This window comes from Setaria italica, chromosome II, assembly GCF_000263155.2.
Source record: "Setaria italica strain Yugu1 chromosome II, Setaria_italica_v2.0, whole genome shotgun sequence".
Lineage (NCBI taxonomy): Eukaryota > Viridiplantae > Streptophyta > Magnoliopsida > Poales > Poaceae > Setaria > Setaria italica.
The window spans coordinates 31981895-31993915 of record NC_028451.1 but is presented as its reverse complement, the minus strand read 5'-3'; the positions used below and the strand labels follow the sequence as shown (position 1 = coordinate 31993915).

General features: G+C 45.0%; 1 long non-coding RNA gene across 5 annotated transcripts; it reads left to right on the top strand.

The window, feature by feature from the left end:
• Nucleotides 1–6847: 6847 nt before the first annotated feature.
• Nucleotides 6848–11438, top strand: LOC101756147. Of its 5 annotated transcripts, none has more exons than XR_002676278.1 (7): nt 6848–7512; nt 7643–7691; nt 8087–8499; nt 8993–9082; nt 9576–10271; nt 10440–10528; nt 11068–11438. It is a non-coding gene; the product is annotated as an uncharacterized LOC101756147 (long non-coding RNA). The 5 variants fall into 5 exon arrangements; XR_001163267.2 differs by having other exon boundaries at nt 6850–7512; nt 9576–9693; XR_001163265.2 differs by having other exon boundaries at nt 6850–7512; nt 9576–9693; nt 10203–10528.
• The last annotated feature ends 583 nt before the right edge of the window (nt 11439–12021 follow it).

Genomic DNA, 12021 nt, shown 5'->3' with positions numbered 1-12021 from the left:
TTCACAAGTTACTCGGAACAACTAGGAGTACAATCTTGATGGTTACTTTACTTCCACCAAGCTAGAGGAACGTATCTCATCCGGAAAGCATGAAACGTTACTAGAAGAGGCTAGTGTGCCGCACATGATGAGCTGCCAAATTGCCTCCCGATTTACATGATCAAAAGAAATAGAAATAAAATTTCTACGAAGCTCTTGAACATCATACCAAAGTGCTCGACCGACGACGGTAGGTACAAAACATCTCTTCTCTTCCCTATCTCTATCTCTATCTCTATCTCTACATACATACAGTAAAGAAAACCCAAAACCGAGATTAAAGGTGCCTTTGGTTAAGCTTTTCAACCTGCTTTTGTTTTTCCAAAAGTCAAAAGCTAACCAAAAGGTCTAAAAACTACATGTGCTTTTGCCCAAAAGCTACTTTTGCTCTAGTACAAAATTAAAAGCACCTTGCCCCCTACTTTCAAGTGCTTTTGGGGTAAAAAATTATCCACCTGCCACTGGTTATGAATACCGGTTCGTTCCTCTCCGTTCTATTCTTCTCCGTCTCCTCCCGCAAAGCCAACCGTGCGCCTCCTCCTGCTGCCCCAGGCGGCCCGCCGCCCCCAGCCGCCACCCCTGGAGCCCCGCCACTCGCTGCCCGACGGCCGCACCCCGCGCATCAGCACCAGCATGTAGTTGTAGTACTCCGTGATGTGGACCGCCGTGGGCTGCCGCGCCGCCACCGTGAAGACCTCCAGGGCCTCGGTGGGTCCGGGCACCGAGCGGAGCATGTGGATGAAGCTCTTCGTACTGGCAGCCCGCTGCTTGTCCCTAAGCGGCGCGAGCGGGGCTGACTAGCAGCTTCGGGCAGTGCGGCTTGGGGGAAGCTACCTTTCAGCTCCAGCCGCTGCAGCTTGTGCTAGTTCTGTTGCGTGAGATTTTGGGGGAAAAGAAGTCGACATACAATAACATTAATTTTGATCAATTTGTGCTAGTTTTGTTGCTTGAGATTTGGGGGGAAATTAGCGAGGGGAGAATAGCTGGAGAGGCTCTTTTCTTTGTTGATTTGAAAATGGTGGGAGGAGCTTTGAGGATTTTGGTCGGCGGAGGTGTTTGGTGGCTGACGACAATAGCAGCCGGGAATCCGCCCGATTCTGGCGACTTAGCGCATGGCCTACACTTTGGGTGGCTCTGGGTGGTAGCTGGGAAGGTGGAGGAGGTGTGCGTGGTGGTGATTTGGAATTGCTGGGGTGGATGCAGAGTATTTGGCCGGCGACTGCCCTCGCCGTGAAGAGCTCCACTGCAGGTTTGAGATACTCTCCCTCGCGGGATCCCGGCGCCGCCGGGCACCACCAGCCTCGCCGCGTTCCTAGCCGGGGACCATGGCCAGATCATCGGTGGTAGTGTGGCCGGCGCGCTCATTGCCGTGGGGCCCGTCGTCGCCGTGGCCGCGTCGCTCAGCAACGTCGCCTACGAGAGGCTGCCGCAGGGACCTGTATGGGACCGTACTTGTTTACTGTGTTAATTCTTGATCAGTCGAGTGTCTTTAACTATCGGCCTGTTCACTTGAGATTTTCTGGCGGGCTGCAGCTGTTGCTGTACAGCCCAGCCGTTCGGCTACGGCCCAAACAGCAATAGCCCAGCAGCCCGCCGAACAGCTGTGCTTATTTTCTTAGGTCGTCGCCTTTTCCCCATCTCCCATTGCCTCCCACCGATGCCTCGCACTCCGCCTAGCACCGCCGCCCACCCCACCTCCGCCCGACCCCTCCCCCGCCGCCAACCAGCCCGCCGCCGCCGCCCGCCGCCCCGCTATCGTCGCCCCTACCTAGCTCCGCCGTCGTCGCCCACCCACGGATCCGCTGCCACCCATCCCGCCTTCACCTGACCCTCCCCCGCCACCAGCTAGCCCGTCGTCACCGTCCCACCCAGCTCCGCTATCGTCGCCCGCCCACGGATCCGCCACCGCCCACCGCGCCTTCGCCCGGCCCCTCCCCCGCCGCCAGCTAGCCTGCCGCCACCGCCCTCCACCCTACTGTCGCCGCCCCACCCAGCTCTGCCGTCATCGCCTGCCCACGGATCCGCCACCGCCCACCCTGCCTCCACCCGACCCCTCCCCCGCCGCCAGCTAGCCCGCCGTCGTCGCTCGCCCACAGATCTGCTGGGGCAAGGGCATGACATCGCCCCTAGATGCACTGCCGCCATGTGCTGCCCGACGTCGTGGCGCTAGGGGACAGGGGCCCGCCGTCGTTGTGCCGCTAGGGGACAGGGGCTCGCCGTGATCACCCGTCCGCCCACAGAGCTGCCGACACAAGGGCTGGAAATCGCGCCTAGATCCACTGGCGCGAGGGGCTCCCCGGCGTTGCTGAATTGGTACCTTCATTTGGCCATTTTGCATCTTACGATCTCATAGTTTCCCTCTTGATAGATGGTTCCATCCTTATTCCTCGTGTTAGACATGTTTAATTTTAGTACAAATGATTCGGTTAACTGAAAGTGTTGATTTAGTTTAAAAAATAAATTGAAAATGTTGATTTAGTTTAAAGAACAAACTGAAAATGTTGATTTATTCTGCGGTCTTTCTCTGAACAACAGACAGGTTGTTCTTGAATGGCTTGCAAAGTTTCAATACCAACTCTCCACCCAAGTTCGTGTCCACACTTCTCCTAGCATGGCATGTGTTATTGTCCAGGTTCAGAATATATTAATGATATGGAAGCCCAAGGATGTAGATTTGACAGTATTCTCTAAAATTGTGCCAGCATGATTGTCTATGCAAACGTGCTTCACTGATAGACAATTCTCGTGAAGAAAGGATTTATTGTGAGCACAACAAATTAAGCCTTCTTACCATTTATTTTTATATTTCTATGCTTGTTTCTAGTATCGTTTGCAAAGATATATAGTCGCTGCATGTTGTATGATTAAGCACATTCATTACTTTTTCAGCTTTTAAGCTAGTCCGTCTACTGATCTGCTCACCAAGAATAGCAGCAATTTGAATTGAAGCTTCGACAGAAGGTACACTCCCACCCTTCCCATTCCCATTGTGTCTAGTACAAAAGTGTGCACACATGAATTATTGACTCTAATCGGTTGAGTTGATTTCTGGAAAAAAAAAATGGAAACTTACATTGGGGTACCTAACAAAGGCAGCAGCACTGGCACACTCCTCTACATCAACATGGTCTCCACCCGAAGCCCGTCGCTATGAGCTGCGTACAACTCCTACAAGACACAAGCACAACGAGGCAAGCATCAGTTCCACCTCATTTGTGCACATTCTCATAAATGGTGATTCCTATATTGCATGTTGTCTTTGCTACTGCGTGTGTGGCATACAAACCTTGTAGTTAGGAAGGCATATAATTCAAACTTGCACACAGATGGATGCAGGCCGTGCCAACTGGGATGATAACACAACAAAAATATTCCTAGACCTCTGCATTGATGAGAAGAATAAGCTCAACTACAACAAAAAGGGCCTAACTAAGCTAGGTTGGCATAACCTGTATACAAATTTTAAACAACAGACGGGCAGGAAATATTCCTGCAAACAGCTTCAAAACAAATTTAATGCCTTTAAGAAGCAATACAAGGATTGGAGAAAACTGAAGGACAAGAGTGGTACCAGTGGAACAACAGTACCTGCACCATCGATTGCGATGATGAATGCTGGATAGCCCGAATTGAGGTAACTACTTTTCATTCTAATAATTATTGTTTCATATCATTTATCTTCTGCTTTCAATGAGGTCACCTAGGATTGCCGTCATGCTTACATATTTCCTATTTATGACTTATAGGAGAATGAGGCAAACAAACATTTCCGTGGCAAGGCATTTCCATTCTATGATGAGTTAACCACTCTTTTCGGGACAATGGACACTGAAGGCGGTCCAATGTTGTGTGTTGGTGGAATTGGAGATAGAACACCAAGTTGTGAAGTGAAGGCAACCTTGACCCAATGGCGGATGAAAATGTTGCCTGGTTGGAGGACAATGTTGGACGATCTAGTGTGGGTCATGTGTCACAAAGGTCAGCAAAGGAGCATGTTGTTGATAGCCCACCACCCAAGAGAAGTAAGAGTATGGAGTACTATGTTGAGCGCATATATGAGAGCATGATTCAAAGGACTATGAATGAAAGAAATCTAATCAGTCGTGAGGAAGAGGAGGTTATGGAAATGTTGCACCTTGTAGAACAAGATGGTGTACCAAATGGGTCGGAGTTGTACTTCATAGCAACTAAGCTGTTTAGATCGCCAGCACGACGTGCATCTTATAGGAGCATTACTGCTGCAGAGAACCGAATTGCATGGCTCCGATGGACTTGGGATAATGTCAAGAGGATGTAATACTTGTCCATGATTAGAATGTCTTTTGCCTATACTTGGGAATATATGTCTGTGTACTGTGACCATGGCATGGTGTGGCATCATGTCTGTAATGTGAATTATGATGTGTTAGACCCTGATTATTCATGCTACTTATCCATATAAATTGGTGTCGTTGCACTTGAGTCTTCTGCTCTAATTGTTTTTAATTAGGTATGTGTACTTGAATAGCTTAATAATTAGGTATGTATTCGACAGCGTGATTTTTTTCAGCCTTGAAGGTCTCCATAATGAATGAGGTGGATGTCAACAAGTCAAGCTCAAATGGATCCTAGAGGTACGCAATTATAGTTTAACTGAAATGGGGTCTCTTGAGTTTCTGTACACTTAAGTCAAAGCTGAAACAAGGAGCACATTTGTGATAATAGAATTTGATTCGAATAAAAAACTAGCTCTGCCACTAGAATTTCAAATCCAAAACTATACCAAATTTGAGAATGTTTAGCTTTTCTATCTGCTCTTCTTCTTCAGCAGTTGAGCAGAATTTTCACCATGATATTTCTGTCAGAATTTTCAAATCGCTTAATGAAGAAGTTGGGACCATTGATCACTGTTATGGTCTGAAAATGAAAGGAATGTCAAGCTCTGAAAATTCAAGCAACACTAGCACTTCACCAGCAAGGTTGAGAGATGAGTGGTGTACCTGGTGGGACATGGGTGCAACCATTGGTGTGTTAGTTGCGTATGCATCGTCTACCTCAAGTGGATGTAGAGTGCAAGATGGTCCGTTGCACTTGCAGGAGTTGACTGGCCGTCAATGGGTTGCTATTAACCTTGCTGACAGTAAGAAGTGCTACAAAAATTTTCATCTCCATCCATCTGCATTTCAGTTGTTGCATTCAATCTTAGTGTCCAACCATGGGCTAAAATCCACACGACAATGTGATTCAGTTGAGGCCTTAGGGATGTTCCTATGGGTATGTGGCACAAGACAATGCCAGAGACAAATGTCAGATAGATTCTGTAGGTCACTAGACATCGTGAGTCGGAAGTTCGGTGAAGTGTTAGATGTCGTGGTCTCTTTTGAACGTACTATTATTAGGCCAACGGATCCATTGTTCAGGTGTGTGCATCCTAGGCTGCATCAATTCTCACCATATTTTGATGGGTGCATAGGAGCTATAGATGGAACCCACATTCCGATGTCAGTCCCTGAGCACGCACATGATGATTTTATCAATAAAGGGGTTCACCAGCCAGAATATCTTAGCCATTTGTGACATGGGCACGAGGTTCACATTTGTCGCTACGGGGAAGAAGGGTGTTGTGCATGACACTGCTGTTTTGAGGAAGGCTTTAAACCAAGTTGAGCATTTCCCTCACCCAGACCTTATTTTGTTGGTAAGGTTTATAGCAACTAACATATGGGACTGCCATTCTAAATTGCTCTTTGTATAACAATGTTGATATGTAGGAAAGTACTATTTGGTAGATTCTGGTTACCCATTGTGTGAGGATTATATGGTGCCATATCACAAGGGCAGGTACCATTTATCGGAGTTTAATGCCAAAGGTTCTGAGAATTTGAATGAAATTTTTAACTACCATCATTCGTGCCTTCGGAATGTTGTGAAACGGAGTTTTGGAGTGCTAAAGAGTAAGTGGCAAATTCTAAGAGGTATACCGTTATATACTATGGAGAAGCAATCAAAGATTATTGTTGCATGCTTTGCGCTACACAATTTTGCATTGGACAACAACGAACCTGGAATGGTTGCTACTGACATGTTTGGTCATGGCACCTACCTTATTAGGACTGGTGATGAAAATGATCTTGCATCAGATCAGTTAGCCGCTACTGCCAACAATGATATTAGTGAAGTTCGTGATTGGATTGCAGCAGGGCTTTATGGGTTGACATGACGGAGACATTTTCTCAATTTGCTAATTTGTGGTTATGAATGTAACCTATCAATTTCTTTCTAATTTCTTGTTGTTGTGACTTGAGAAAGTATGGATCAACTATTGTAGCACTGAAATGTTCTAATTGTATGCCTTGTGTACTCTTGAGTTCAATGTGCATATCATTTATTTTGTGCATCTTTCCATACCATTTCAGTTTATGGTTCCCACTTTTTCTGTAAATAGTTGAATGTGAAATGAAAATGGCACACTATTAATCGCTGAGAAAAAATATGACTGCCTGTAGCCGCTGTTGCATGAACAGAACCTCAGATCTTTAGGGACATTACAGGTATTTTTTACACAACCTACAGGTTCACGGTAGCTTTAACTAAACGGCATTCTGCTTTTCTCACAGCTACTTTTGTACAGCTCAGATCAGCTTTTAAACAAATCACAATCCAACTAAACACACCCTGTGTTTTCACCTTCCGCCCAAACACACCCTGCGTTTTCACCTTCCGCCCGCATCATACCGCGCTGCATGGATTCAGAACCCTCCGTGTACGGCAGATGCGGCATCGGAGGTCTGTGCACCATGCGATAGAAGGTCTCCCATCCGCGCGCACCCTCGAACGTCCCTCCGCACCCAGGAACTCCCTCCGCCCTACGATCCATCTGTGCCTCTCGCCTCGCATCCTTCCCCTCCGCCACCGCCCCTTATGTCCCACCGACCGCGTTCGTGATCCATCACCACACCGTCGCGTCCTCCATCGCACCGTCGGCGCATCCTCCGCTCCATCCCCTCCCGCATCGACGTGTCCGACGCGTTCGCCTCCACCTCCGTCGCCGCGCTCGGGGGGCCTGGCGGGATCCCCAGGGCACCGCCGCGGCGATCCTCTCTGCCGGCACCTTCATCTCCGCGTTTGTCATTAGCACCGTCACGCTCATCGTTGCGCCGTGTGCCGTGCCACCGGCGTCGTTCATGCGGGAAATGTTCTTCTACCTCCTCACATCGTTCGAGCTCTTCTACATCTACCTCAATGCCAAGCCAGAGAAGGGGTGCCGAGGATGAGGTCCACCCGCACATCGCCGGCACTAGGGCAGTGTCCCCCACTGTCATCGACCCGAGGAGGCTGGATTCGCGGCATCCGCGGCGGAGGATAGATCCACAGAGGTGCTGGCCGGATGCGCCGCCATGAGCTCCATCCGCTGCACCCTCGTTCGCATCGTTCCTGCTGCAGCTGTCGGCATCATCTCCAGAGCCTTATGTGATCCACGGACATGCCGGCAAGGTCTGCACGCCCTTTCTTGATCTCTCGTCAATCAAGCGCTCCACCTCCTACCTCCCATCCCTTTCCAATTGCGAGTGCCCCTGCACTGTTTAATTTTATTTGATAGTGTTTAATTTGGTGGCGCTTGCAGCTCTACCCCTGGCCGTGATTGCTCAAGTGCGCCAAGGGGATTTGCACAGGTGAATGCTTGACATTGCTCTTGCTCTTGGTTCAGTTGGGAGGCTTGCGGATATGTTTTTTGGGCTGCATAGATCACTACATAATGTCTTTTTGTCTCTTGTGTAACCTGAGCATGGATTTACTTTGATTCAGTGTCTTTGTTCTGCATCCATAGCATGTCTTGAACTCCTGATCATCACACTGCATAGCTCTTCTGCGATGCTTAAATATTTCAGTGTGAAAGATATCCTTTTGGCGCTTTGTGTTTCGAAATAACAGCAAGCACTTGAAATGATATATCTACTCTTATATTGGCGTCATACTACTCTTGTTTTGCTTTACTTTCTGCACGTGCTTATTAATTTTGAAAAGTCAGTTTAGTTTAACATGTATATTTGTGATCTCAATATGCCAGGAATGCTTGGCATAAGCTTGGTGCTATGCCTACCCAAGAAGCTACTCCCTAACTGGGCTGAGAAATAAGTTAGCAGGAGAGTGAGAGATTGTTGCAACCACTGAGCACAAGGAGTGACCATGACCTGCACCTTTTCTTTCCCCTTATCATGCTAATGTAGTATCAAGATAAATATAGATATTTAGAGTACAAATGGCAGAGGTCCTAGCTACTTTGACTAAAGCTGGGAGGCTGTGAGTTTGATTGATAGCTCCAAATGCTTTTGGCTTTTCAGAAGCACGAGAGCACAAAGGCCTAAATTCTGAGTTGTGGCATGTGCCCACCCTCATGTGTTGGTTTCCTGTGGTAGTGGTGTATTTTCCTCATCACATGGCATTTCCATTTGCTCTGGATTGGAACGGACCAGCAGAATGGTGAGGCTCCGCATTATCATTTTATCTTTGAAATCTTCAGATGGAACCATTTCCCCTACTGCTCCATGTCTCCATCATTTTAAAATGCTTCTTTTTGTAAATAATTGCATCGATATCAAAACCAAAGCAGATTTTTTGTAGTATATGCCTAATCAATAGTTGTGTACAAAAGTGATATACTGTTGTTTTGGCAAGGCACCTGATGAAATAGTGATTCTATTGTGCAACATACTATTCTAAATTTTACTATAGATAAAGGCACAGGCATTTATTTAGGGCATGTGTTAAAAATATAAAATCAGAGAGCCCTGAAATTGTTCGTGTATTATACATATTATAAGGCATTAGTAATCAAGAACGATGCCTGAACCATATATAGAGTCGACTATAGTTTAGAAAAAAAATCTACTGCCTCATGTTTGGTTCAAGTTCCACTAATCCAGTTAATATGTACCTCAATCCTTCAATCCTCATTTTGTGTATTCTTTTACAGTTTTAAGGTGCATGCTTTGTGAAGAGGAGGACTGGGAAGGCTTGAAGGTTGTAATTTTGCTATGATGATAGGTGCCCAGGACTTTTTTGGGTAAGAGGAATGGCATGGTCTGAAATGAAACACTTCATATTCCAGAGTCCAGACTGCTTCACCAACTGTAATACTACTTCAGTATATGCACATACACTTCACTAACTGAAATACTACTTCAGTATATGCACATACTCTTCACCAACTGAAATACTTCTTCCAAACTGCTTCACTAACAGAACTGCACATATAGAGCTATATAACTTTAAGAAAACAGTGCCCTGTGTTATATATTATTGTGCAAATATGAGACATAGCTTTGTTTTGTATAAACCTGCATTTTGTTTTATATAGACCTGCATTTTGATTGTTTGATTTACATTACGGAATGTCAAGATATCATCTCAGGGCAACTTGGGAAGGATAGAAACCCTGCTTTCGTTCATAATTCGCAAGCATGATGTTTTGGAACGAATCATATATCACGTAACAGTTTATATTGTCTGATTTAGCTTCTTGCTGGCTATCAACTCAGTAAATTGTTTCCTTTCAGAAATAGCAGATTTTGGGGAAAAAACATTGAGTGTTGTTCCTTCTGGAAATCAAGTGCATACAGACCAAGGAACTGTTCTTCATTGCTGCCATTCAGCGTGTGCTGAAGACTTTCTTGTGTAAGCAGTGTTCTGGACTTTGTGTCTTTGTTGGCACTCTACGAAATATTTTCTTGGTTATACATAAATAGTTAATTTGCTGCATATTAATATTTTTTTATTTTTGTTGAGTAATATTCTCACATTTCAGATTGTGTGTTATTTTGCAGCTAATTGTAGGTTGCAGGTTGTTTTACTAATTTCAATAATTTACAACCTGTTGCCTTGGAGCAACTCTGAATCTGAAGTAAACAAACTAAACCTATGTTGCTAGGTTTCTTTTTTTCTATAAGAATGTGTATTGTAAATTTTTAAGAAACCAATATTTACCAAAGTATTTTGTCTTCTGCCGAAAGCTTTGTGAAGCTGCACAATTTTCATTCGAAAACAAACAAGGTTTATATATAATTTTTTTGGTTTTCTCATGGGATGATGACTTTAACACTACAAAAGGCATGATTTCTGTACTTGCCAATTCTCTGCTACTGATCATTCTCCTCTGTCTTATTTCATTCTTCTCTACTGGCCAGGTTGAGGACTCTGAGATTACCAGCCGAGCTGTATAGCTCGTTGCTTGCTTGTGGTCTGCAAAATTGCATGTCATGCCATTCTCTGCTTCTTCTCTGTTATTCTGATTCTCTGAAATGATTGAGCTGTATAGCTCGTTGCTTGCTTGTGGTCTGCAAAATGGCATGTCATGCCATTCTCTGCTTCTTCTCTGCTGTTCTGATTCTCTGAAATGACTGAACGTGCACTATTATGGTCAGTGTATGTAGAGGTTCGTGCTAAGAGGGCTCAATGTGCTAGGAGGAGGAGGACCCCAACGTCGATGTTCCCAACTGGTTGCTACCTCCAGGTATGTGTTATGCGTCGTCCGCCGCTGTCGCTTTTCTTGCCTGCTAAATACTAATGTCGTTTCATCTCATTGGCTTGGGTTCATTATCAATTAGCAGGGAGCTGCTCTCTGTTCTCGTTCATCATTATATCTTGTGTTGTGAATTTGTCTAAAAAATTGCTTTCTCCCTGGTCTCCGCAATTTCGTGTGTGCATTGTGCGGTAGGAGGAGATCGCGGGCTCAGGGGCCTTCAAGACAGTGTATCTCTCGATCTCCTCCTCCCATCAGCTGTTCAGTAGGAGTAATTCAGTAGCAAATGACTTCAATTTCTTTTGGAAGTTTGGATTGGTACGAACTGTTGTACTGTATTCTAAATTTTCACTGTGCTCTTGATTTAATCTTGCACTGCTAGCTCGTCATTTTATTTCACTTTGAACTAGCTCTCCATTTTGTTTCACTTTGAACTAGCTCTCCATTTGTTAACAAATTATCTTTGATGCAGAGTTAGCTATGTGCTTCTTATTGTCATGCTAAATAATCTTTTTGCAATTTACGTGTAGAAGGAAACAGTGGGCGATGAAAGCAAGGGATTTGTGAAGTTTGTGAAGTACATACGGCAGAGAAACGACAGAGAAAGGATCAAGAGAAGCAGGAAGTGGAAGTTCACTTGGGCTGGGCTTCAGTAACCAATCATGATAAGCATGGAAAACTGACATAGTGCATACTTCTTACTTCTTAGAGAAAACTGACATTAGAGAACTGAATCGTATTGGCTAAAAAAGGGGGGATTATGCTACTCATGGTGCTAACCGTAAGAATCAAAAGAAACAATGCAGTGCTTCTGTTGCCAATAGCATTGCAAGTTTTGTAAATTGCAGGTATTAAATAAACCTGATGAAAAAAATTCACGGTGTAGTAGCTTTATTTAGTATATGTTTGCTTAATTAGTTCCACTTTTTCTATTTGAGTTTGTTAATTTCTTTCAGAGATTGTGCAACAGGACTATTGCTATGTAACGTTACAAATATTTCAAAGCATGAAAATTTATGCTCGATAAGGGAATTTTTTTTTTGCCCCGTAGTAACGCAGGTACGGACCTAGTTAAGCCAACAACAGGTTTGGTGGCTTCGAGCCAATAGTATTAAGGGGCCGTTTGGAAAGTCACGGCCCATATATCTAGCTTAGGCCCATCTTAACGGATCCTGGGCGGCTGCTTTGCACTCGCCCCTGATGTGGGCCGTCAGTGCTCGACTTTCAATTTTTTATGGGCTACTGAGGAGAAAACAGGCTGACCAAAATGCATACAGAGCTCCTAAATTTTTTGGTGACCTTGCCTTCGCAGGCCTGCACTGCTAATAACTTTGAAAACGTATATAAAAAAACGAAACTTCGAATAAATTTGTCTGAATATTTTTTTTTATGGAAACAGGAGGGCTTTAGCCCTGCTGGTTATATATTACTTAAAGAGAAAAGAAGTAAAAGGATTACAAAGAGCAAACCAGTTCGAATCTAAG